The sequence below is a fragment of the Anomaloglossus baeobatrachus genome, chromosome 7 (assembly GCF_048569485.1).
Source record: "Anomaloglossus baeobatrachus isolate aAnoBae1 chromosome 7, aAnoBae1.hap1, whole genome shotgun sequence".
Classification (NCBI taxonomy): Eukaryota; Metazoa; Chordata; class Amphibia; order Anura; family Aromobatidae; genus Anomaloglossus; species Anomaloglossus baeobatrachus.
The window spans coordinates 247,605,504-247,629,704 of record NC_134359.1 but is presented as its reverse complement, the minus strand read 5'-3'; the positions used below and the strand labels follow the sequence as shown (position 1 = coordinate 247,629,704).

The window sequence follows — 24,201 nt, the reverse complement described above, 5'->3', positions numbered from 1 at the left end:
TAGAGGTGCTGCAAATGTCTTTGCACTAGTGTGACTAGACAAAAGTCCAATAGCCACGTTTAGGATGCCACTAGGTACACTGAGTGTTTGCTAGTATAATGGCTTAGTTATAATGAGTTGGAGTGTGCAATGCAGGTAGAGGTGCTGCAAATGTCTTTGCACTAGTGGGAGTATAGCAAAGTCCAATAGCCACGTTTAGGATGCCACTAGGTACACTGAGTGTTTGCTAGTATAATGGCTTAGTTATAATGAGTTGGAATGTGCAATGCAGGTAGAGGTGCTGCAAATGTCTTTGCACTAGTGGGACTATAGCAAAGTCCAATAGCCACGTTTAGGATGCCACTAGGTACACTGAGTGTTTGCTAGTATAATGGCTTAGTTATAATGAGTTGAAATGTGCAATGCAGGTAGAGGTGCTGCAAATGTCTTTGCACTAGTGGGACTAGACAAAAGTCCAATAGCCACGTTTAGGATGCCACTAGGTACACTGAGTGTTTGCTAGTATAATGGCTTAGTTATAATGAGTTGGAGTGTGCAATGCAGGTAGAGGTGCTGCAAATGTCTTTGCACTAGTGTGACTAGACAAAAGTCCAATAACCACGTTTAGGATGCCACTAGGTACACTGAGTGTTTGCTAGTATAATGGCTTAGTTATAATGAGTTGGAGTGTGCAGTGCAGGTAGAGGTGCTGCAAATGTCTTTGCACTAGTGGGACTATAGCAAAGTCCAATAGCCACGTTTAGGATGCCACTAGGTACACTGAGTTTTTGCTAGTATAATGGCTTAGTTATAATGAGTTGGAGTGTGCAATGCAGGCAGAGGTGCTGCAAATGTCTTTGCACTAGTGGGACTATAGCAAAGTCCAATAGCCACGTTTAGGATGCCACTAGGTACACTGAGTGTTTGCTAGTATAATGGCTTAGTTATAATGAGTTGGAGTGTGCAATGCAGGTAGAGGTGCTGCAAATGTCTTTGCACTAGTGGGACTATAGCAAAGTCCAATAGCCACGTTTAGGATGCCACTAGGTACACTGAGTGTTTGCTAGTATAATGGCTTAGTTATAATGAGTTGGAGTGTGCAATGCAGGTAGAAGTGCTGCAAATGTCTTTGCACTAGTGTGACTAGACAAAAGTCCAATAGCCACGTTTAGGATGCCACTAGGTACACTGAGTGTTTGCTAGTATAATGGCTTAGTTATAATGAGTTGGAGTGTGCAGAGGACAGGAGGGTACAGTGCCAGGATTGTGGGGCTCTGGGTAGAGGAATGGAAGCCTGCCTTTCTATTCCCTCCTAATGGGGAAATGCAGCGACGAAATCCCTGACCTTAGCTACACAGACGCTGTCGCTGTTTTCAGGACCTGTCACCTATGGCTCTGACCCTGCCGGTACGAGCCCTTAAAAGGACTGATAGAAAGTGCTCTCCCTATGCTGTCTAGCGCTGTGTATGGAGCGCATACAGCAGTATCAGCGATAGGACTCAGGACGGAGCTGCGCCAGTGATGTCTGACACCAAGGACGCAGAAGAGATAATGGCGTCCTGGAGGAAAATGTCCGGTTTTATAATGCGGGACATGTGACATGGACATCCTATCACACATGCCGTTGCTTCTCTGGCTAAAAGTCCACTTAGCTGTGTGTGTGTCTGGGATTGGCTGACATGCTGGCTCGCCCCACAAGACGCGCGCGCTTAGGGAAGGAAGACAAGGGAAAAAAAAAAAAAATGGCGATCGCCATTATACAAACAGCAGTGATCTGAAGGCGCTGTTCACGCACACTATACACTGAAATTTCATAATAGTGTGAGTCACAGAGTGACTTACACTATTACAGCGGAAAGCCAGCTAGGAATTAGCTGTTTTTTTGCTGCTAGAACCGTTCTCGAACGTTTCTAGAACTATCGAGCTTTTGCAAAAAAGCTCGAGTTCTAGTTCGATCTAGAACAGCCCCCAAAATCACTCGAGCCTAGAACTGGAGAACCTCGAACCGCGAACCGCGCTCAACTCTACCCATAGTCCTTCATATCTTATAATGCACCACCATAGTTCATGTATAAGGTAGCCCCATTAGTCCTCCATATAATATAATGCACCCCATAGTCTTCTATATAGTATAAAGCACACCCCATAGTTCTCCATATATTATAATGCACCCCCATAGTTATCCATATATTATAATGCACCCCCATAGTCCTCCATATATTATAATGCACCCCCATAGTTCTCCACATATTTTAATGCACCCTATAGTCCATGTATAAGGTAGCCCCATTAGTCCTTCATATAATATAATCCAGCCCCAATAGTCATATATGTATTATAATGGAGCCCCCATAGTCCTACATGTATTATAATGGAGCCCCCATAGTCATATATGTATTATAGTACAGCCTTCACTGTCCTTCATATTGTATTATGCAGCCCACATACCGTTTAATGCACCCCCATAGGCCACTGGACATTGTGAACTCACTGGTTAAAAAAACAAAAAAAAGATAAAACAAGAAAAAAATATAAACAAGTTCTCACCTCTCCTCGTTCCCCCGCTGCTCCGGTCAGAGCGTCCTGCATGTCTCAGTACAGCGATGCGCAGTAGTGATGTCACTGCGCAGAGGTATTGAACGCAGGCACAGGGGGGAGAATGATGAAGGATGGAGAGAAGCACTCTCCCTCTCCCTCTCTTATCGATGTTTTGTGTGATGACGGGCGAGGTGGGCCCGGAGCTAGCACTGGGCACCCCTGATTCACAGGCCCCATAGCGGCTGCTTGGTCTGCCGCCATTGATGGTACGCCATTGAACAGTGCAGGTCTTCTCTCACTGAGAGGACCTGGCTGCTTCTCTGAAGGGCAGGTGCAAGTTCTTAACTCTGCTGGGTCCGGTCGCGATCTCTGCAACCGCGATCGTTGCTTACCCCTGCTTAAACCTCACAACGCTACTGAGAAATATTCCCCATTGTGATTGCAAGGAATCTGCTCAGTTTTCTAGAGCCGACATACACAACACCCAAGCGTTGACCTCCTGATTGGGGGATTTAGTGACTTCTTCTCTATCCGCGACGTCCCTTTCTATCACAGCTATATATAGTATTATAATCCGCCACTGCTTCTGGTTAAGTTTTTCTAAATCAATGAGTACATTGTTGAGCCATTATACTATATGGAGGACTATGGGGCTGCATTTTACTATATGGAGAACTTTGGGGCTGCATTATGCTATATGGGGGACTTTGGGGTCTGCATTATACTATATGGAGGACTATTTGGGCTGCATTATATAATATGGTGGCTGCATTATAATATAAGGGGCTGCATTATACTATATGGAGGGCTAGGGTGGCTGCATTATACTATACTGAGAACTATGAGGGCTGCATTATACTATATGGAGGACTATGGGGCTGCATTATACTATATGGAAAGCAATGTGTGGTCATTATACTTTATGGAGGTCAATGTGAGGCCGATTATGATGTATGGATGGGAGCTGTGTGTGTGTGTGGGCTCACAGTTGGTGATCATGCTGTGTTGGGGGTCACCTGATTTTGCTGAGGGAGTTGAGGGGGGTACAGTAGGGTCATCATACTGTGCATGGTGAGGAACTCACTGTGAGGGTATTATATTGTGTTTGGGGGGGGCACGTTTGTTGGCTTCATACTTTATGGCTGCAATTAAAGGTGAATCTAGGGGCTTTATAGGAGGAAAATTACTTTGTGTGGACTGCAAAGTTGTGAGATATGTTCTTCTGTGACCCTGCCAAATATATATATTTTTTGGGGGGAGGGGGCAATTAGAACTTTTTCTATGGAGCCCCATGATTTCTATGACTGGCTATATTATAGATAATTAATTTACTACTGCCAAAAATATATGGAAGAAGCAACGTTCTCTCCAGAAATACAATGTAAATAAAATACCCAAAAAATTATTGGAGAAAGCAGCAACAAAATAAAAGATTAATTTAGTTTAATGTAAACACAACCCAAAGTAACATGCCATAAATAAAAAATGATGTGGCATAAAGGTCAAAACCGGTGGTGACACCAAGGGGTGAAAAATCTTTTATTTCTATTATTTACATGTAACTTAATCGAAAGGATTGAAAACGCAATAAAATGAAAATGAGACAGTAATGACTGCTTCTTTGTGTATTTGTAACACTCTTGTCTGTTTCGCCTGCTCCCAGGTTTCATCAGGGGGACACAGCTTATGCTTAAGCTTGGGTTGGTGATACAGATAGTTTTCGGGTTAGAGTATATAAAAGACACCAGCCCATTATATCCAATGCAAAAAAAAAATTAGGCACAGATATACGGATGTGTGTGGGGTTTCCTCTGTCTCCCGTGTTGTTTGTGTTTAAGTATCAAGATTGGATTGGATCTGCTTACTTGAGTCCCAAATCCACATTTGTCGGGCTGCATTGCCCCGTGTACATCAGTGAGTGCTCCTGACGGCCATTCTCTGGCCTGTAGATGAATTAGGCTAAACCTGTCTTATATCAGGTAAATCTTCAGCCAGTGGGGTCCAATTCCCCAACTTGACCCGCTTAATTAAAAAGGTTCTAAGGGATTAACAAACATATATTTTTTTTTTTTTAAACAGCGCCACATCTGGTTGTACCTGGTATTGCAGCTCAGTTTCAGGAAAGTAAATAGGGCTGAGATGCAATACTGGGCATAACCTGTGGACAGTGGGGCGCTGTTTTAGGAAGTACACAGCTATAAATTCTAAACCTATAGAACTCTTTTATAATGATCCACCTCCAAAACCTAGAAAGTTGCTCCTTTTTTCCTTACAGATTGACACTTTCAATGATCTACACAAGACACCAGATTGGCTGGTTTTATCCATTCTCTGGGACCGTTAAATGAACTAGAGATACCTTGAAGAACAGGAGAAGTTATACAAATAGTCAGGAGTGGCGCCATTAAAGGATCCGTGCAGTGACTAACGCCCTGCTCGGTGGCTACAAAATGTGGCTTTATGGAGGACTTAAAAGGAATCTGTCAGCAGGTTTTTGTGATATAATCTGAGAGCAGCATGATCTAGGGACAGAAACCCTGATTCCAGTGATGTGTCACTTAATATTGTCACAATATGGGGAAATAACAGACGAATGTCGAAAAGGGAGGAGAGGGAAGAGGGAAATACTGTGTCTAGGTGAGGGGGGGGGATGGTGATTCCTGATAAAACCTTCCGCTGGCCCCTGGCTCCCCTGAGATCCCCAGATAGTTTCTGCACCTATGTGCCAAGTAGAGGGCCGCCACTAGGAATTTCAGGGCCCCCTACTGGCAACAATTTTGGGCCCCCTTGGGACTCCGCCCAGGCTCCACCCCCAGCTCTGCCTCAACCCCTCAAACCTCCTCCAGTCTCACTGCTCCTCTTGGAAAAACATGTGTTATATACAGTCATATGAAAATGTTTGGGAACCCCTATTAATGTTAACCTTTTTTCTTTATAACAATTTGGGTTTTTGCTATTTCAGTTTCATTTATCTAATAACTGATGGACTCAGTAATATTTCTGGATTGAAATGAGGTTTATTGTACTGACAGAAAATGTGCAATCCGCATTTAAACAAAATTTGACCGGTGCAAAAGTATGGGCACCTCAACATAAAAGTGACATTAATATTTTGTAGATCCTCCTTTTGCAAAAATAACAGCCTCTAGTCGCTTCCTGTAGCTTTTAATGAGTTCCTGGATCCTGGATGAAGGTAGATTTGACCATTCCTGTTTACAAAACAATTCCAGTTCAGTTAAGTTTGATGGTCGCCGAGCATGGACAGCACGCTTCAAATCATCCCACAGATTTTCAATGATATTCAGGTCTGGGGACTGGGATGGCCATTCCAGAACATTGTAATTGTTCCTCTGCATGAATGTCTGAGTAGATTTGGAGCGGTGTTTTGGATCATTGTCTTGCTGAAATATCCATCCCCTGCGTAACTTCAACTTCGTCACTGATTCTTGCACATTATTGTCAAGAATCTGCTGATACTGAGTTGAATCCATGCGACCCTCAACTTTAACAAGATTCCCGGTGCCGACATTGGCCACACAGCCCCAAAGCATGATGGAACCTCCACCAAATTTTACTGTGGGTAGCAAGTGCTTTTTTTGGAATGCTGTGTTTTTTTGCCTCCATGCATAACGCCTTTTTGTATGACCAAACAACTCAATCTTTGTTTCATCAGTCCACAGGACCCTCTTCCAAAATGTAACTGGCTTGTCCAAATGTGCTTTTGCATACCTCAGGCGACTCTGTTTGTGGCGTGCTTTCAGAAACGGCTTCTTTTGTATTACTCTCCCATACAGCTTCTCCTTGTGCAACGTGCGCTGTATTGTTGACCGATGCACATTGACACCATCTGCAGCAAGATGATGCTGCAGGTCTTTGGAGGTGGTCTGTGGATTGTCCTCGACTGTTCTCACCATTCTTCTTCTCTGCCTTTCTGATATTTTTCTTGTCCTGCCACTTCTGGGCTTAACAAGAACTGTACCTGTGTTCTTCCATTTCCTTACTATGTTCCTCACAGTGGAAACTGACAGTTTAAATCTCTGAGACAACTTTTTGTATCCTTCCCCTGAACAACTATGTTGAATAATCTTTGTTTTCAGATCATTTGAGAGTTGTTTTGAGGAGCCCATGATGCCACTCTTCATAGGAGATTCAAATGGGAGAACTACTTGCAAGTGGCCGCCTTAAATACCTTTTCTCATGATTGGATACACCTGCCTATGAAGTTCAAAGCTCAATGAGGTTACAAAACCAATTTAGTGCTTTAGTAAGTCAGTAAAAAGTAGTTAGGAGTGTTCAAATCAAGAAATTGATAAGGGTGCGCATACTTTTGCACCGGTCAAATTTTGTTTAAATGCGGATTGCACATTTTCTGTTAGTACAATAAACCTCATTTCAATCCAGAAAGATTACTCAGTCCATCAGTTATTAGATATATGAAACTGAAATAGCTGTTGCAAAAACCCAAATTGTTATAAAAAAAAAAGGTTAACATTAATAGGGGTGCCCAAACTTTTTCATATGACTGTATATAACACATGTTTTTCCAAGAGGAGCAGTGAGACTGGAGGAGGTTTGAGGGGTGGAGGCAGAGCTGGGGTGGAGCCTGGGCAGAGTCCCAAGGGGGCCCGAAAATGTTGCAAGTGGGTCCCGTGCAGAGATCAGCGCCCCCCCTTCCCCCGGGCAGAGATCAGCGCGGGTCCCGGGCAGATATCAGCGCCGCCCCCCCTCCCCGGGCAGAGATCAGCGCCCCCCCTTCCCCCGGGCAAAGATCAGCGTGGGCCCCGGGCAGAGATCAGCGTGGGCCCCGGGCAGAGATCAGTCGGCCCCGGGCAGAGATCAGCGTCCCCCCCTCTCCCCCGGCAGAGATCAGCGCGGGCCCCAAGCAGAGATCAGCAAATCTTCGACTCACAGCGCTTACCTGTCCAGTCGCTGTTGCAGGAGCATAATGAGGTCTCAGAGTGATGAACTCACCTCCTGCTGCACGGCCCAGCGATGACACGCCGGCGCCCTGCTCTGCTCCAATCACCCTGTCTCCACTACAGCACATGGCTAATTTGCATGCTCCGCCCCTTTGCATGCAAATTAGTCATGTCTGGTAATGAAGCGACACTGCGGGGCCCCTCTGCTGCTGCTGCTGTGACTGGGGCCTGGTGAAGAGGAGGGGCTGCCTGAGGCTAAAGATAAGTATTTACTCCGGGCCTGGTCGGGCCCCCTCTCTTCACCGGACCCCTACACCAGGCACAGTAGTAATACCCTGATGGCAGCCCTGGCCAAGTGGGATACCTGGCCCTGGTTGACCCTTAACTGGTCCCTGGGTAATGAACAGGTGGGATGAGCGCTAGTCAACCCCACTAAGTCCTAAAGAACATACAGGGAAAATAAACGTGAAAGCAAAGAAACAACTTATCTCCAAGATGACTTAAGGAGAGGAACAGCAACATACAACATTTCTCCAGATGATTACAAGCCGATTGCTTGCAATCAGGACCGTATAGAAAGTAACTATCACCAGCAACATACCAGGGGAAATGCAGGTGTATAAAGACAGAGGTTGAGGAATACTGATTTAATGATTGGCAACTGAAAGGAAAAGATATCCACAGGGTCCTAAAAGGTAAAGAGTAAACCCTAACAGAGAAGACACACAAAGGATGGAAACTCAAGGAGCAGTTTGTGCACCCAAACGCAGCGACCATCTGCAGCCAGACACCACAGGGTTATCTATCAACAGTGACTCATTAGTGACAAACGGGCTGAGTTGCTGTTTCAATAAAATCAGCATTTTATTAGCAGGAGATTATCACTGCAGGACTAGATGTCTCGTGCCTCCTATTCAACTGCTGTGTGTAATCCTGCCCCCACCACTAATCGACAGCTCTACACAGCTCCCCCAAGGGTATACAGCCCCCCGATCTGTATACAGCTAGCTGTATACAGCTGGGGGTGTAAGGGTTAATCACCGTGGCACTATAATGCAGCCTTGAATATTGAGTTTCCCGGCGGGCTGGCAGTGTAAGGGCTACTTTCTCACTTGCGTCGTTTGGCATCCATCACAATGCGTTGTAAATAGTGTAATAATAAAGCCAATAGATTCCTATGAAACAATACGTTGCGTTAGTTTTCTTTAGCCGAGAGAGCGCCCATCATCACCGCACACACCGGCACTACCGCCCCCATCATCACCGCACACACCGGCACTACCGCCCCCATCATCACCGCACACACCAGCACTACCGCCCCCATCATCACCGCACACACCGGCATTACCGCCCCCATCATCACCGCACACACCGGCATTACCGCCCCCATCATCACCGCACACACCGGCATTACCGCCCCCATCATCACCACACACACCGGCACTACCGCCCCCATGATCACCACACACACCGGCACTACCGCCCCCATCATCACCGCACACACCGGCACTACCACTCCCATCATCACCGCACACACCGGCACTACCACCCCCATCATCACCGCACACACCGGCACTAACGCCCCATCATCACCGCACACACCAGCACTACCGCCCCCATCATCATCGCACACACTGGCACTTCCGCCCCCATCATCACCGCACACACCGGCACTACCGAACCCATCATCACCGCACAAACCGGCACTACCACCCCCATCATCACTGCACCCACCGGCACTACCTTAGTGACATCCCCGCTGACAGCGCGATTCACTTCAGTTGCTGAGTGGAACTGACAGTGAGCGGTCGTGTCAGCTTCATGAAGCAGAGCTGAAAGCGTCGTGGGACCTCTGTGTATTACGCCGAACCTGGAGGGGATTTGGGGATTTTAATAAAATGGTGAAAGAGGGTGTATTTTTGTCTTTTATTTCAAATAAAGGATTTTTTCGGGTGTATGTGTTTATTTACTTTCACTTATAGGTTAATCATAGGGGTGTGTCTAATAGACGCCTGCCATGATTAACCTAGGACTTAGTAACAGCTATGCGCTACCATTAGCTCTTTATTACCCCGATTGCCAGCGCACCAGGGCAATTCGGGATGAGCTGGGTAGAGTCCTGGGACTGTCGCATCTAATGGATGCGGCACTTCCGGGCGGCTGCTGGCTGATATTTTTAGGCTGGGGGGCTCCCCATAATGTGGGGATCCCCATCCTGAGAATACCAGCCTTCAGCCGTGTTGCTTTACCTTGGCTGGTATCAAAATTGGGGGGACCGCACAAAGTTTTTTTTAAATTATTTATTTATTTATTGTACTGCACGGTATAGACCCGAACACCGGCGGTTGTGATTGGATGCAGTGAGACAGGTGTCACTCAGCTTGGGGGCGCGTCTGACTGCAACCAATCAAGGGGAAGCAGGGAATACGAGATGAAATAATGAGCGGCCGGCATTTTCAAAAGAGGAGAAGCCGCCAGAGCAGTGTGACAGCCGTATAGCGCCGCGCCGGTGATCGGTGAGTATGAGAGAGGGGGAGAGACCGACCAACTGAGGGAGATAGAGAGACCAGGAGTGGTTTTAAACGATTTAGATCGTTCTGCTGGACATGCTGAGCATGCTCAGTAGAATATGACGGAATCCATCAGCGAATTCCGCCGCTTAGAGCATTGCGGCTGAATCCGCCACCGTAGACAATCATTAGACAGCAAGGTCTGTCCTTTTAACGACACCAAAAACACTACATGCTGCGTTCCCTCCGCCCGGCGCTCAGTCACATAACGACTCAGCATCAGCCGGAGGATGCAAGACAGACACTTGCGTCACAGTGCGTCGTCAATACAAGTCTTTGTAGAATAGACCAGTGCGTTAACAGACTGCGCTATTTTCCATAGCGGTGGATTGCGATGAACGCAAGTGTGAAAGTAACACAGGTTAATCACCATGACACTACACATGGAGGGGAGGAGTCAGGGGTCACATGATCAGCTCCTCAGTGTATGCAGGACTCTGCTGTGCTGCTTGTCATGGTGCTGGATGAGGTGAAGTTTATGTGTGGGGTCAGGAGGGATTTAGAGTGTGGATGTAGCAGAGCCGCGTGTGTAATGTGCGGGGGGCGGAGCTGTGTGTGTAATGTGCGGGGGGCGGGATTAGCGAGTAATCACAGCGACTCTTAAGGCCCAGTCACACACAACGACTTACCAGCGATCCCGAAAACGATGCGACCTGATAGGGATCGCAGGTAAGTCGCTGGGAGGTCGCAGGTGAGATGTCACACAGTCAGATCTTACCAGCGATGCAGGATTAATACAGGTCGCAGTAGCGACCTGTATAACGATCTCAGCAGTCACTGTGACACTGTCACACAGTGTCAAACACAGCGATGTGTCCTGCCCAGCAGGACGTCGCCTTTGAAGAAAATGACCTGGACCATTCAGCAACGACTAGCGATCTCACAGCAGGGGCCTGATCGCTGGTAAGGGTACCTTCACACTTTAGCGATGCAGCAGCGATCCGACCAGCGATCTGACCTGGTCAGGATCGCTGCTGCATCGCTACATGGTCGCTGGTGAGCTGTCAAACAGGCAGATCTCACCAGCGACCAGTGACCAGCCCCCAGCCAGCAGCGACGTGCAAGCGACGCTGCGCTTGCACGGAGCCGGCGTCTGGAAGCAGCGGACACTGGTAACTAAGGTAATAATCGGGTATGGTTACCCGATGTTTACATTAGTTACCAGCGCACACCGCTTAACTTAGCGCTGGCTCCTTGCTCTCCTAGCTACAGTACACATCGGGTTAATTAACCCGATGTGTAATGCAGCTACATGTGCAGAGAGCAGGGAGCCGCGCACACTGCTTAGCGCTGGCTCCTTGCTCTCCTAGCTACAGTACACATCGGGTTAATTAACCCGATGTGTACAGCAGCTACATGTGCAGAGAGCCGGAGCCGGCAGCACAGGCAGCGTGAGAGCTGCGGAGGCTGGTAACTAAGGTAAATATCGGGTAACCACCTTGGTTACCCGATGTTTATCTTGGTTACAGCTTACCGCAGCTGCCAGACGCCGGCTCCTGCTACCTGCTCGCTTCATTTGTCGCTCTCTCGCTGTCACACACAGCGATCTGTGTGTCACAGTGGGAGAGCGCCTTTGAAGAAAACGAACCAGGGCTGTGTGTAACGAGCAGCGATCTCGCAGCAGGGGCCAGATCGCTGCTCAGTGTCACACACAGCGAGATCGCTAATGAGGTCACTGCTGCATCACAAAAAGCGTGACTCAGCAGCGATCTCGGCAGCGAGCTCGCTGTGTGTGAAGCACCCCTAAGTGTCACACATAACGAGATCGCTAACGGGATCGCTACTGTGTCACCAAAACGGTGACTCAGCTGCGATCTCGCTAGCGATCTCGTTATGTGTGACAGTACCTTTACAGTGCCTACAAGTAGTCTTCAACCCCCTGCAGATTTAGCAGGTTTGATAAGATGCAAATAAGTTAGAGCCTGCAAACTTCAAACAAGAGCAGGATTTATTAACAGATGCATAAATCTTACAAACCAACAAGTTATGTTGGTCAGTTAAATTTTAATAAATTTTCAACATAAAAGTGTGGGTCAATTATTATTCAACCCCTAGGTTTAATATTTTGTGGAATAACCCTTGTTTGCAATTACAGCTAATAATCGTCTTTTATAAGACCTGATCAGGCCGGCACAGGTCTCTGGAGTTATCTTGGCCCACTCCTCCATGCAGATCTTCTCCAAGTTATCTAGGTTCTTTGGGTGTCTCATGTGGACTTTAATCTTGAGCTCCTTCCACAAGTTTTCAATTGGGTTAAGGTCAGGAGACTGACTAGGCCACTGCAACACCTTGATTTTTTCCCTCTTGAACCAGGCCTTGGTTTTCTTGGCTGTGTGCTTTGGGTCGTTGTCTTGTTGGAAGATGAAATGACGACCCATCTTAAGATCCTTGATGGAGGAGCAGAGGTTCTTGGCCAAAATCTCCAGGTAGGCCGTGCTATCCATCTTCCCATGGATGCGGACCAGATGGCCAGGCCCCTTGGCTGAGAAACAGCCCCACAGCATGATGCTGCCACCACCATGCTTGACTCTAGGGATGGTATTCTTGGGGTCGTATGCAGTGCCATCCAGTCTCCAAACGTCACGTGTGTGGTTGGCACCAAAGATCTCAATCTTGGTCTCATCAGACCAGAGAACCTTGAACCAGTCTGTCTCAGAGTCCTCCAAGTGATCATGAGCAAACTGTAGACGAGCTTTGACATGACGCTTTGAAAGTAAAGGTACCTTACGGGCTCGTCTGGAACGGAGACCATTGCGGTGGAGTACGTTACTTATGGTATTGACTGAAACCAATGTCCCCACTGCCATGAGATCTTCCCGGAGCTCCTTCTTTGTTGTCCTTGGGTTAGCCTTGACTCTTCGGACAAGCCTGACCTCGGCACGGGTGGAAACTTTCAAAGGCTGTCCAGGCCATGGAAGGCTAACAGTAGTTCCATAAGCCTTCCACTTCCGGATGATGCTCCCAACAGTGGAGACAGGTAGGCCCAATTCCTTGGAAAGGGTTTTGTACCCCTTGCCAGCCTTGTGACCCTCCACGATCTTGTCTCTGATGGCCTTGGAATGCTCCTTTTGTCTTTCCCATGTTGACCAAGTATGAGTGCTGTTCACAAGTTTGGGGAGGGTCTTAATTAGTCAGAAAAGGCTGGAAAAAGAGATAATTAATCCAAACATGTGAAGCTCATTGTTCTTTGTGCCTGAAATACTTCTTAATACTTTAGGGGAACCAAACAGAATTCTGGTGGTTTGAGGGGTTGAATAATAAATAACCCTCTGAATAAACTTTTCACAATTTAAAAAAAAAATAAAAAAAGAAATAACATTCTTTTTTGCTGCAGTGCATTTCACACTTCCAGGCTGATCTACAGTCCAAATGTCACAATGCCAAGTTAATTCCGAATGTGTAAACCTGCTAAATCTGCAGGGGGTTGAATACTACTTGTAGGCACTGTATATACAGTATATAGATGTACATCTGTGCTGCTGTAGATATTGTAGAATCATTGCCTCTAATAGAATATATCTCTGTAATATGTTGTTGTAATATGACATTATGGGCCACTCATTTCTTCCTCTGATATTGGCAGAAAGTCGAGAGACCCCCAGATACATTTGGGTTATTCACCTTTGGGGACATTGTTTTTACTTGTAATGACTTCAGTTGGGGCTAGAAATCATTTTTGCAAAGTTTCATTGAAATATTTGCACTTTTTGCCACCCTGAGCTTCTGGCAATTATTTGCTTCGGAATGAGTTCACTGAGAATCCTTCAGTGAGCTCATTCTGCCGGTTGTAATTCTTTTTCTACTAAATAGGATAACTGAAGTGAGCACTAATATATATTATGATTGCAAGCCAAAAAAAAGACATAGTACATAAGGATAAGGCTGCACATCAAACTTAGATAATAGTATAATGCCATAAGCATACTGAAAAATATTGAAGCATACAATGAAAAATGCCTCTTGCTAAGTTGAAAGTGTGAATAATGAATACTATTATGTAACTTTGATGTGCAGCCTTATCCTTATGTACTATGTATTTTTGGCTTACAATCATAATATATATTAGTGCTCACTTCAGTTATCCTATTCAGTATTATGAAGTTTTTTTCTGAATGTGAACACAGCTCCGCCCCTTTCGGCCATGTTTTTTTCCATTTCCTATATAAGCAAGTCATTGGTTAGGCTGCTTTCACACATCAGTTTTTTGCAATCAGGCACAATACGGCGCTTTGCAGAAAAATCGCTTCCGTTTTTTTTGCTGCCGGGTGCGTTTTTTCCTCATAGACTTTTATTAGCGCCGGATTGTGCCGCATGTACAAAGAGAACTGCTTACATTTTTGCACCAGGAGTGGCATAAGGTCACCCAAAAGCAGTGTGAAAGACTAGTGGAAAGCAGCCAAGACGCATGAAAGCTGGGATTAAACATCATGGTTATTCCACACAATATTGATTTCTGATCTCTTCCTGAGGTTAAACATTATTAGTATTGTTGTTTCTAGATGATTATGAACTTGTTTTCTTTGCATTATCTGCATTGTTCTGTTATTTTGACCATTTCTCATTTTCAGAAAATAAATCCAAAATTTATTGCTTGGAAATTCGGAGACGTTGTCAGTAGTTTATAGAATAAAAGAACAATTTACATTTTACTCAAATATATGAAGAGAAAAATCTGAAAAACTGAATTTTGCAGTGGTCTCTTAATTTTTGCAAGAGATATAGATATATATAGATAGATATATTTTTCATTCTTCCCACCATACAACAGGTTGTTGCATTAATTTGTGCACCTGTATTGTAGATGCAAGTCACACTCACAATTGGAAAAGTCTGACGTACAAGCGCCACATTTTTGGATTTTGGTTCTTTTCACTGTTTTCATGTTTTTCTATTTATTTATATTTTCTGTTGTAGGGTTTCTTTTTTGACCGGGATGATGTGGCATTGGCCAAGAATGTCCAAGTTGTTTTGTGAACAATCTGAGGAAAAGCAAGAACAAGCCGAGAAGTCTCTGAAGTTCCAGAATAAACGTGGAGGAAGAATTGTTCTTCAGGACATCAAGGTGAGAATGTTTTAAACATCCAGTAAAAGAGAAGAAAAAAATAAATAAATAAAATAAAATATATATTTATATATATATGTATGTATATACAGTATATTATATTATTTTCCATATTCCCACTGAGTATTTCGTCTTCCCAAGAGGCATTAAGACCTTAACCCCCTTTATTGGAGATTCTTAATGGCCGGGTCAAACTTGGCCTGACATTAAGAATCTCTGACTTAATGCTAGCTAGTAAAACACAGCTAGTATTTACCCCTTATTACCAAGGCCACTGGAAAAGTTGGATACAGCGCCAGAAGATGGCGCTTCTATGAAAGCGCCATTTTCTGGGGCTGCTGCGGACTGCAATTCACAGCGGGAGGGGAGGCAGAATGCTTGGGCCAACCTGCGCTGCGGATTCCAATCCCAAGATGCCTAGTTGTACCTGGCTGGACACAAAAATTAGGCGAAGCTCACGTCGTTTTTTTTTTAATTATGTCATGAAATTCATGAAATAATTAAAAAAAAGGGCTTCTCTATATTTTTGGTTCTCAGCCGGGTACAAATAGGAAGCTGGTAGTTGGGGGCAACCCGTACCTGCCTGCTGTACCTGGCTAACATACAAAAATATGGTGAAGCTCACATATTTTTTTTTTTTAGTTGTTTTGGCAAAAAAACTTTAAAAAAGAAAAAAAAGGGCTTCCCTGGATTTTCCATTGCCTGTGAAGGTAACACCAAGCAGTGGGGGTTAGCAGCCAGTAGCTGCTTGGGGTACCCTTAGCTAGAAATAGAAAATGCAGTGGGAGCCCACGCATTTTTTTAATTATTTTTTTAAAATAACTAAAAAAAATAAAATAAAATGGGCTTCCCTGTATTTTGATTGCTAGCCAAGGTACAGTCAGGCAGATGGGGCAGACTGTAGCCGTCTGTTGTATGTGTGCTGAGAGTCAAAAATACAGCAGAGCGCTACGTAATTTTTTAAAATTATTTACTTTTATGCAACTATATATTGTGTACATTATATATACTGCTCAAAAAAATAAAGAGAACACTAAAATATCACATCTTAGTTCTAAACCGTTCCCTTTATTTTTTTGAGCAGTGTGTATATATATATACATACATACACACAGCTCTGGCAAAAATTAGGAGGCCACTGCAAAATTTTCAGAGTTTTTCTGATTTTCTGATTGTATGATCTTTCTCCAGGTGATTGGGTGTGACCGGCTGAACAAGACTACATGGCTGTCCCCTCCTGAAACAGACAATCACAAACGCCCATTCTCTGTGTTGGGTCTGTGATATCCTGACATCACAGTACTGTAAAAATAGATAATTTTAAAAAATGACATAGCGCTCTGTGGTATTTTTGATTCTCAGCGCAGATAAAGCGGATGGCTATGGGCTGCCACCCCCATCTGCCTGGCTTTACCTTGGCTGGCGACCAACATACAGGCAAGCCCATTAATTTTTTTTAATTACAAAAATAATTTTAAAAAAATGCGTGCGCTCCACCAGTCAAGTAAAGCCAAGCACACGGGGGCTGGGATTCTAGGCAGCCCGCAGCCGCCCCTGTAAATGGCGCTATGTTTCTTAGCGCCATTTCCAGGTGCGTTACCCGACTCGTCCAGCAGCAATGATGGCGGTGGCACGCTGGGTAATAAAGGGGTTAATACCAGCTTTGTATTCTCAGATGGTACTAAGCCCGAAATTCATTGTGTCACGCCAAATTAAACATGGCCACCATGAATTTCAAGGAAACAGTAAAAAAAACACAACACAGAGAATTTTTTTTTTATTATAAATAAAACAAAAAAAACATTTAGAGACTCCATCTTTATTATAAAAAAATCCTTAGTCCGACGTAATCCACTGGGACAGCAATGTCAGCTCTGCTTCATCACTGTGCACAGACACAGTCTATACATAGTGAGAAGCACAGAAACTCATGCCAGCTCTGCTACATCACTGTGCACAGAGCAATATAGAAGAGCTGACCGTGAAGGGATAATTACACTTACGTTTTGCATTGCATCTGTACCGCCCCTGCAGTAGTCTGACTGCTCGGATCCGGGGTTGCTGTGGCTTGAGAGTCTCCGGACCCTGGGGCTTACGGCCACTCGAAAATAAAAGGGGGACTATTTACAGGGGATTAGTGTTCGTGACGCCACCCGTGGTTTGTGGTAAGGGGAGTTCCGCCGCTGCCGATAGGAGTACCCACAGGAGATAGAGCGGGGCAGCCAGATGATGTTCCCTCCACGGGTAGGGGAGGCCCCGGGACTCTGGATGGTGGAAGTGTAGGGAAGAGTGGTGCAGGCCAGGTGGGCAGACTCAGGGGAGTGCAGCGTGCTCACTCAGGCAGTGTGAATGTTGGTGCGACCACTAAGTAGACTCTGACACAGGAGTAAGCCAAGTCTCTGGGTGCCGCTGCCACTCTGGGGAGCTCGTCCGGTAATCCGTCCCCGTTGGTACTGCTGATGGTTCTGGACCTGCCTCCATGCACTGTGTTTAGACGTTTTTGAGTGACCCCTTGGCCTGAAGCTGTCGGGGTCCCGCTCCCTATACTTAAACAGAGGAGCTGGGCTCTTGATGGCTGACACTTGGGATCTCAGTGGGCCGCATAAGCTGGAAAGCCCTATCCCCCTCGTTGTGTTGGTGCCTTCGATCTCTGAGCTCTTGGGGAAAGTTCATAAAGAAACTATCCTCCACAGGTTAATTATCAGGTTGTGGGAAGCTACTCCCTGATCTAGGGCCCAGTACCCCACCGTGCTCGGTACCAGACCGGTTACTAGATTTTCTGGTGCCGACCGTTCTCCAAAACTAAGTCCGTGCAGCCTTCTCCAATACCCTGCGATCGGGTCTCTGACTCCTCCGGTCCCAGACCATCGTCTGCGACCCAACCAACATCTCCCAGGGAGCTACAACTCTCTCAGCTCCTCACTCTTTGAGGGATACTACACAACTCACTATGTCCCTCCAACCAGTCTGCCTGACCTTTAACAAAACCGTCAAAGATATGTATTAAGGGATCATTGAAGCAGAAATACCGTAGAAAAAAGACCCTTAAAAAACCTTTATTTAAATTAGATTAAAATAGATATCCCAAAAGACAAACATCACACACAATTATGTTACAGATAAAGAAAAAGTGCTGCAGTGCAGAGCGGGAATGGTCAAACACCCTCACACTTTTCCCTACCTTGCCGCGGAGGTTGGCACCCTGGGTTGCGTAGTGGCGCCCCCGCTCAACGTCGGCTTGCCCTCCTCTCCCTGCACTAAATTAAAGTGCAGCTAGTCTGGGAGTATAGGAGTGCGCAAAGGTAATCTCTGCATTGCAAAATACAGCAAAAATGTGCAAATCAAGAAACTGTCAGGGGTAGGACCTATTATCAGTTTGAACATATAGGTGTGACCCTACATGAAAAAGGCTTATATGATATGCAATCTCTATAGTAGAAAGATTTATAAACCACCACAAAACAAAAAAGTGGGTAGTAAGGTGCAGTCGTGCTAAATAGTCAAAAGAAGCCTTGTAATGCTATAATTATTAATATGTAAACATTCCACTCAATAGCAGCATTTATATTAACCAGATTAAAGTGCTGTGCATGTAGCAGCAAAGACTTGTCCCAAAGCTCTATAATGCTAAACAAGGCACCACTAGTATTAGTGTCAGTTTATTGACTATAACACAAGAGCAGCACTAAAAAGGCTCACAAAACTGCACCTGTAAACGTATAAACCAAGTACCCAAATATCATAGATAAATGAAATAATCAGAAGGGGGGAGATAAACCCCCACTGGAAGCCAATTTTCAGTAGGAAATATAACTCCAATACATAGAATGATATTTTCCACAGGCTAAAGTGGTACTTAACTTTAGTGCAGATAGGGACAGATGCTTCAGCCTGATCGCTGGAAGCCTAAAGGAAGGCTTGATTCAGGAACCGCTTTCCCGACGCGTTTCCCCCCGGCATATAATCCCGCCAGGGTTCCTCAGGGGCTCCCACAATGGGGTACAAGAGACTCGCCACAATCTGTCGTTCTGCCTCGGTCCTAGTCAACGCCTCTGCACGTGGGATAAAAAGAGCGTTCTTTTAAAAAAGGCGCTTACTGACGTCACCAGGAATGGTGTGAGCGGAAGCGGAAGTGGCGTCCTTGTGGAACGCATCATGCGCTCCAGCACGAGTAATCTCAGTGACCGTAGGGAAATGTTCCTGGATATGACGTCAGACAGAAGTCACATGACGGTGGAACGCTTCATGCGCTCCTCAGCAGCACGCCTCCGCATCCTTATATGGGTCAGGAGGGAGGGAACGGACAGAGTAAACATCTACAGATATAAATCCAAGTGTCAGGAAGGATAGATTTGATCCGTCCGCAGGTGTTTGTATAGACCATATGCCCATGGTCAAAAGGGATCTCCCAACATATATAAAAGAGGTTAGGTCACACAGCAACTGGGCTCTCATAATATACAAACACTATACTCCTCCCCTCAAAAAACGCTCTGTATATTCTAGTTGCAAGAAAATGGGGATATCAATAAATAAATTATATAGACAGATATGTCCATATACTAACTATATATCTGTGAAACTTACGTCCACAAATCAAGAAAATCCCCGTGGTCTAGAACCTATACAGGGTGGCTGACTGTCAAATGGACTCTCATTAACCATGGAAAAACTCTCTCAGCTCCTCACTCTTTGAGGGATACTACACAACTCACTATGTCCCTCCAACCAGTCTGCCTGACCCTAGGTGGGTGGCCCTTTTCCAGCTAAACCACCCACTGGTGTGCCTGACAGGGTGTGGTGTGAGGTGTGGCTAGGATTTGAATGCTGATGGAGCAACACCAAAGGTTAGGATCCTAGAACCATGGAGGGTGAGTTCTGCACCACAAGAGAAAGGAGTGCAGTTCCCTTTGACACCCTGATAAAATCAGTGGCGTCACACATCTCCCCACTCTCAGGACAGGAGCGACTCAGCTGCATGGAAAAGTAGATTTTGGGTACTCACCGTAAAATCTCTTTCTTGGAGCCTTCATTGGGGGACACAGAAAACCATGGGTGTATGCTGCTGGGACTAGGAGGTGACACTATGCAAATAAGAAAGATGGCTCCTCCCCTGCAGTATACACCCACTGTTCGGAGCTGAGGAGATCAGTTTGTGTAAAAGCAGTACGAGGAGAAGCTTGAAATCTATAACATTCCAAATCCATTGAAGTCTTAGAAAAGGGCGGGTGCTGTGTCCCCCAATGAAGGCTCCAAGAAAGAGATTTTACGGTGAGTACCCAAAATCTACTTTTCTCTATCGCTTCATTGGGGGACACAGAAAACCATGGGACGTCCTAAAGCAGTCCCTAAGGGTGGGAAGAGAAAAACCCGAAAACAGGGTTAGCAGAGACAAGGTTCTTTGACCGGAACCTGGTCCTAGACCCCGTAAGGAACCCCTACCCGGCCAGGGGCCGAAGTACAGAAGAAGAGTTAGAGTACTTAGGGAGTACTAAGAACTAGTGTAAAATGCATGGGAAATAGGATGATCAGGGAGAAACTGCATCCTCTGAGGTCTGTACCTAAGAAAGCTAAGGATCTAAGGCGACTGACAGCAATAGGTCGGGCTAAGAGAGAAAGAACTCGACAGACCCTGGTACTACGTTTGAGAGTGTAAGAATGAGCGAAAGGCTAGGGCACCTGGTAGAGGTAGGAGCTAGAAAGCGGAGGCCAAAGGAGCCTTGGCCCCTTATTGCCGCAGAATGACTAAAAGGGAAACCGACTGCCTAAAAGGTTGCAAGGGAGTCAGGATACTCGAGAAGCGTGCAAGGGAATTCCGCCATAGGGGAACGTGACCTGTTGGTTCCACAGTACCCGAGGAAAGTGATCTGACCCTAGTGGAAGAAACAGCCTGCGGACGGGTAAAATAATACGGGAGATAATTCTCCTGTGTATGGAAGGGGTTCAGGGAACCTGTGAGGCTCGGAGAAAAATGACAGGGTTAGAGAGCCAAAGGAATTCCCAGGACCGATTACCACTGTGACGTGACAGACAGGAGAAGGGAATCCGAGCATCTATAATGACGTGACTGGGAAAAAACTCGAACTCTGTAGTCGGGTACTGGGTGATCATTGCAGTGAATTATGGGAAGGAGAACCCCCATGGGGGAAGGCTCCTGAGAATGACAAAGAGGCACAAGACCTGGGATATATGACCTGAAGTGGAAGAAGGAAGACCCTTTCGAGGGGGACTTCAAGAAAAGGCTCGGACTATGTCGTCGGCTTAAGCGCTAGCCGACCAGGGGAGGGACGCCTATTCCTGGAAGGTGGCAAGGAAAATGGGAGAGTGACAGGAGAATGAATAAAACATTCTCAATATTATTGTAAAATGCGTCATCCAGTCACAACTAGAAGTGACGACGAGGGGAAGGAAATGAGTGAGAATATGTGAGTCTAAATGGTCTGGCAGGAACGCTGCTTGAAAAAGTGCAGGGATGCACAAGCGACTGAGACCAAGCGGAGGAAAGCGGACATGGCATCTGGTATGGCGGAGACTACGGAAAGATCTAGCATATCTCCAAGAGCCATCTAGAATGGCTACGAGGGAAGGGAGGCAGACCCAGGACAGAAGAAAAGAAGACCCCTCTTGGCCTGAAACTGAAGCAGGTCATGTCTAGGTGTTGGCGAAGACTGGTAGATCAGACGGGGATCACTCGCTGTAGTGATGAGTGTTCGGGTGGAAACCCCCAGTGGCCTGAGTAATCAGGGCTCCCTGGAGGATTCTGTTGTGGAAAAAGGACAGAAGACAAACATTGGAACCTACGACCTGTCCGGAAGAGTGAACCCAATGAGTGGGCCATCAGGATACTAGAGGTCCCTTGGGGAGACTGGTCCTCCGTGGAATCGATGATTGGACGCTCCTGTGTCTGGTCCTTAACTTCATCTGTTGACTGAGAAGGGACTGAGGAATCTGAACTCTATCTGAAAGAGAGAGAATGTAAGTAACGACTTATGGCTTTAGACATGTACAGTGCCTGGCCTGAACCCTAGTGGTGGGCGCAGCCAAGAAGAAGCCTTACCTCGTGGTTACCTTACATGCATGTGCGAGGTAGGAGAAGGTCTCGAGTCACTGGGAAGCGACCAGAAGAGAGCTGCTGCTGTGCCGCGTCATGGGGTCCGTGCTTGCTGCCGGGGGTGAAGCACACGACTCTCCAGTGAAATGTTCGCGTGTAGCCTTACCTCAAGGTTACTCCAGACGTATGGATGCAGATCACTGGGAAGTGAGTAAATAGCTGGTGCAGGAAGGAAAGACAATGAACTGGTCCAAAGGACCCTGGCTTACCTCCAGGTCACCTGAATGGGTGGTTTGAAGTAGGAGAGAGTCCTGGGTCACTGGGAAGCAACCTACTGACAGTTGCAACCGTGCCGCATCATGGGTTCCCTGCAGAACCCAGTCCTCGCTTCAGTCGGAGATGAGAGAAATAGCTGACCTACTAGGTGACTCAGTCTGTTCGAATCACTGGGTCGAGAGTAGAGAAACACATACCTGTTACAGTATCCAGGCTCTGGTGTGGAGAAACGCTAGCCCTTTGGATAGCGGGCAGGATCATCGATCAGGAGTACTAGCACTGAATGTGACAGCTGCTGCCGTGCCGCCTCATGGGGCAGAGATGGATGGAGCTCTCGCCTCTGTCAGAGATGAGCGGAAAAGCTGAACAAAGCACTTAAGCCAGTTGCTGTATCTGGTTTCTGGTTCGGATAAGTGCTGGCCCAAAGGCTAGTGGGCAGGCTCATCAAATCACTGTCCACTGTAGTATACAGGTGCATATAGAAACGCTGGCACACAAGATAGAGGTCACATGCAAGAAAACACTAGCACACCGGATGGTGGGTAGGTGCATAGAGATACACTGGATAGTGGATACTGGCACGGCTCATCAAATCCTTGTCACGCTGTAGTATACAGGTGCGTATAGCCAACGGGTACACGAAATGGAGGGCCCATTCAAGAAACACTAGCACGCCGGATGGTGGGTAGGTCCCTAGAGACACTCTGGATAGAGGATACTGGCACCCTGGAAGATGGACCGACATATAGAGACATTGGCACACAAGCAAGTGGACAGATTTGTGGAACTGTCAATCTGGATGCTGGACTTGATGGTCTATATACAAAAAAATTCTTTTGTCTGCAGAAACAGACAGGTGTGATTAGAGACCTGACACCCCAAACAGTGGGTAGGTTCACACCACACTGGTACAGTGGTGTAAACAGGTGCGTAAAGAAACACTGGCGCACTGAATAGTGAGCCGGCTCGAGAGGACACTGGTACACCAGAGTAAACAAATGCGCGTAGAAACGCCGGGCCCACTGAAAAGCGGGCAGAATTCCAAAGGCACCTGTGTATTGGGGCAGACCGGCATGGCACAGACACTGGCACCTGGGTATTGGGGCACACAAACACTGGCACACTGGATAGTGGACAGGAACAGGGAAGCGCTGGCACGGAGATGTAGTGGGCAAGTACATGAAGACACTGGCACACAGGTGAAGACCACGGGCACACTGGTGTAGACCATTGCAAGCGAAACACTGGCGAGCTGGGTAGTGGACAGGCACATGGGAACACTGGCACACTGTATAGCAGACAGGTAAATGGAGACACTGGCACACTGGATAGTGGACAGGCTGAGGTTGAAAAAAAGTGGACGGGTCAATGACCCTGTGGTAGGCGGGTATAAGACAGCAGAGGACATGAGGAACATTAACCCACCAATGGTGACCCTACGTGAAAAACACTGACACACTAGGTAGTGGGAACAGGCAAGTAGCCAGGAGCACAAGATACACAGACAGTGGAAGTGGATAGGACCACAGTACGCTGGAAAACCCCTAGAAATGGAGTGCGTGTAGGAGATTGGTATCTCGCACCTGTAGAAGGGGGGAGGGGGGGTTGTTAATATTCCCAGACTGAAGTAGCTCTATAGCCAAGCGGTATGCTCATGGAGTAATAACAACAGGAAAGCCGGTTTTGTGGCATGCTTAAGATCTTTTTTTTTTTTTTTTTAACTCTGCAGTCTTACAGGGACCGGGAATAAAAAAGTGAGGCAAGTGGTGGTGGGCAGCCCGGAGCGGTGACTGCGGGGGCCCTGAG

At 46.4% G+C, this 24,201-nt stretch overlaps 1 long non-coding RNA gene across 1 annotated transcript in view; it reads left to right on the top strand.

Annotated features, from left to right (window-relative positions):
* LOC142245366 (uncharacterized) overlaps positions 1–24,201 on the top strand; it is a 121,679-nt gene that overhangs the window by 86,760 nt on the left and 10,718 nt on the right. The window contains exon 3 of the long non-coding RNA XR_012724767.1: positions 14,921–15,068. This is a non-coding gene — a long non-coding RNA (uncharacterized LOC142245366). The remainder of the gene's footprint in view (positions 1–14,920; positions 15,069–24,201) is intronic.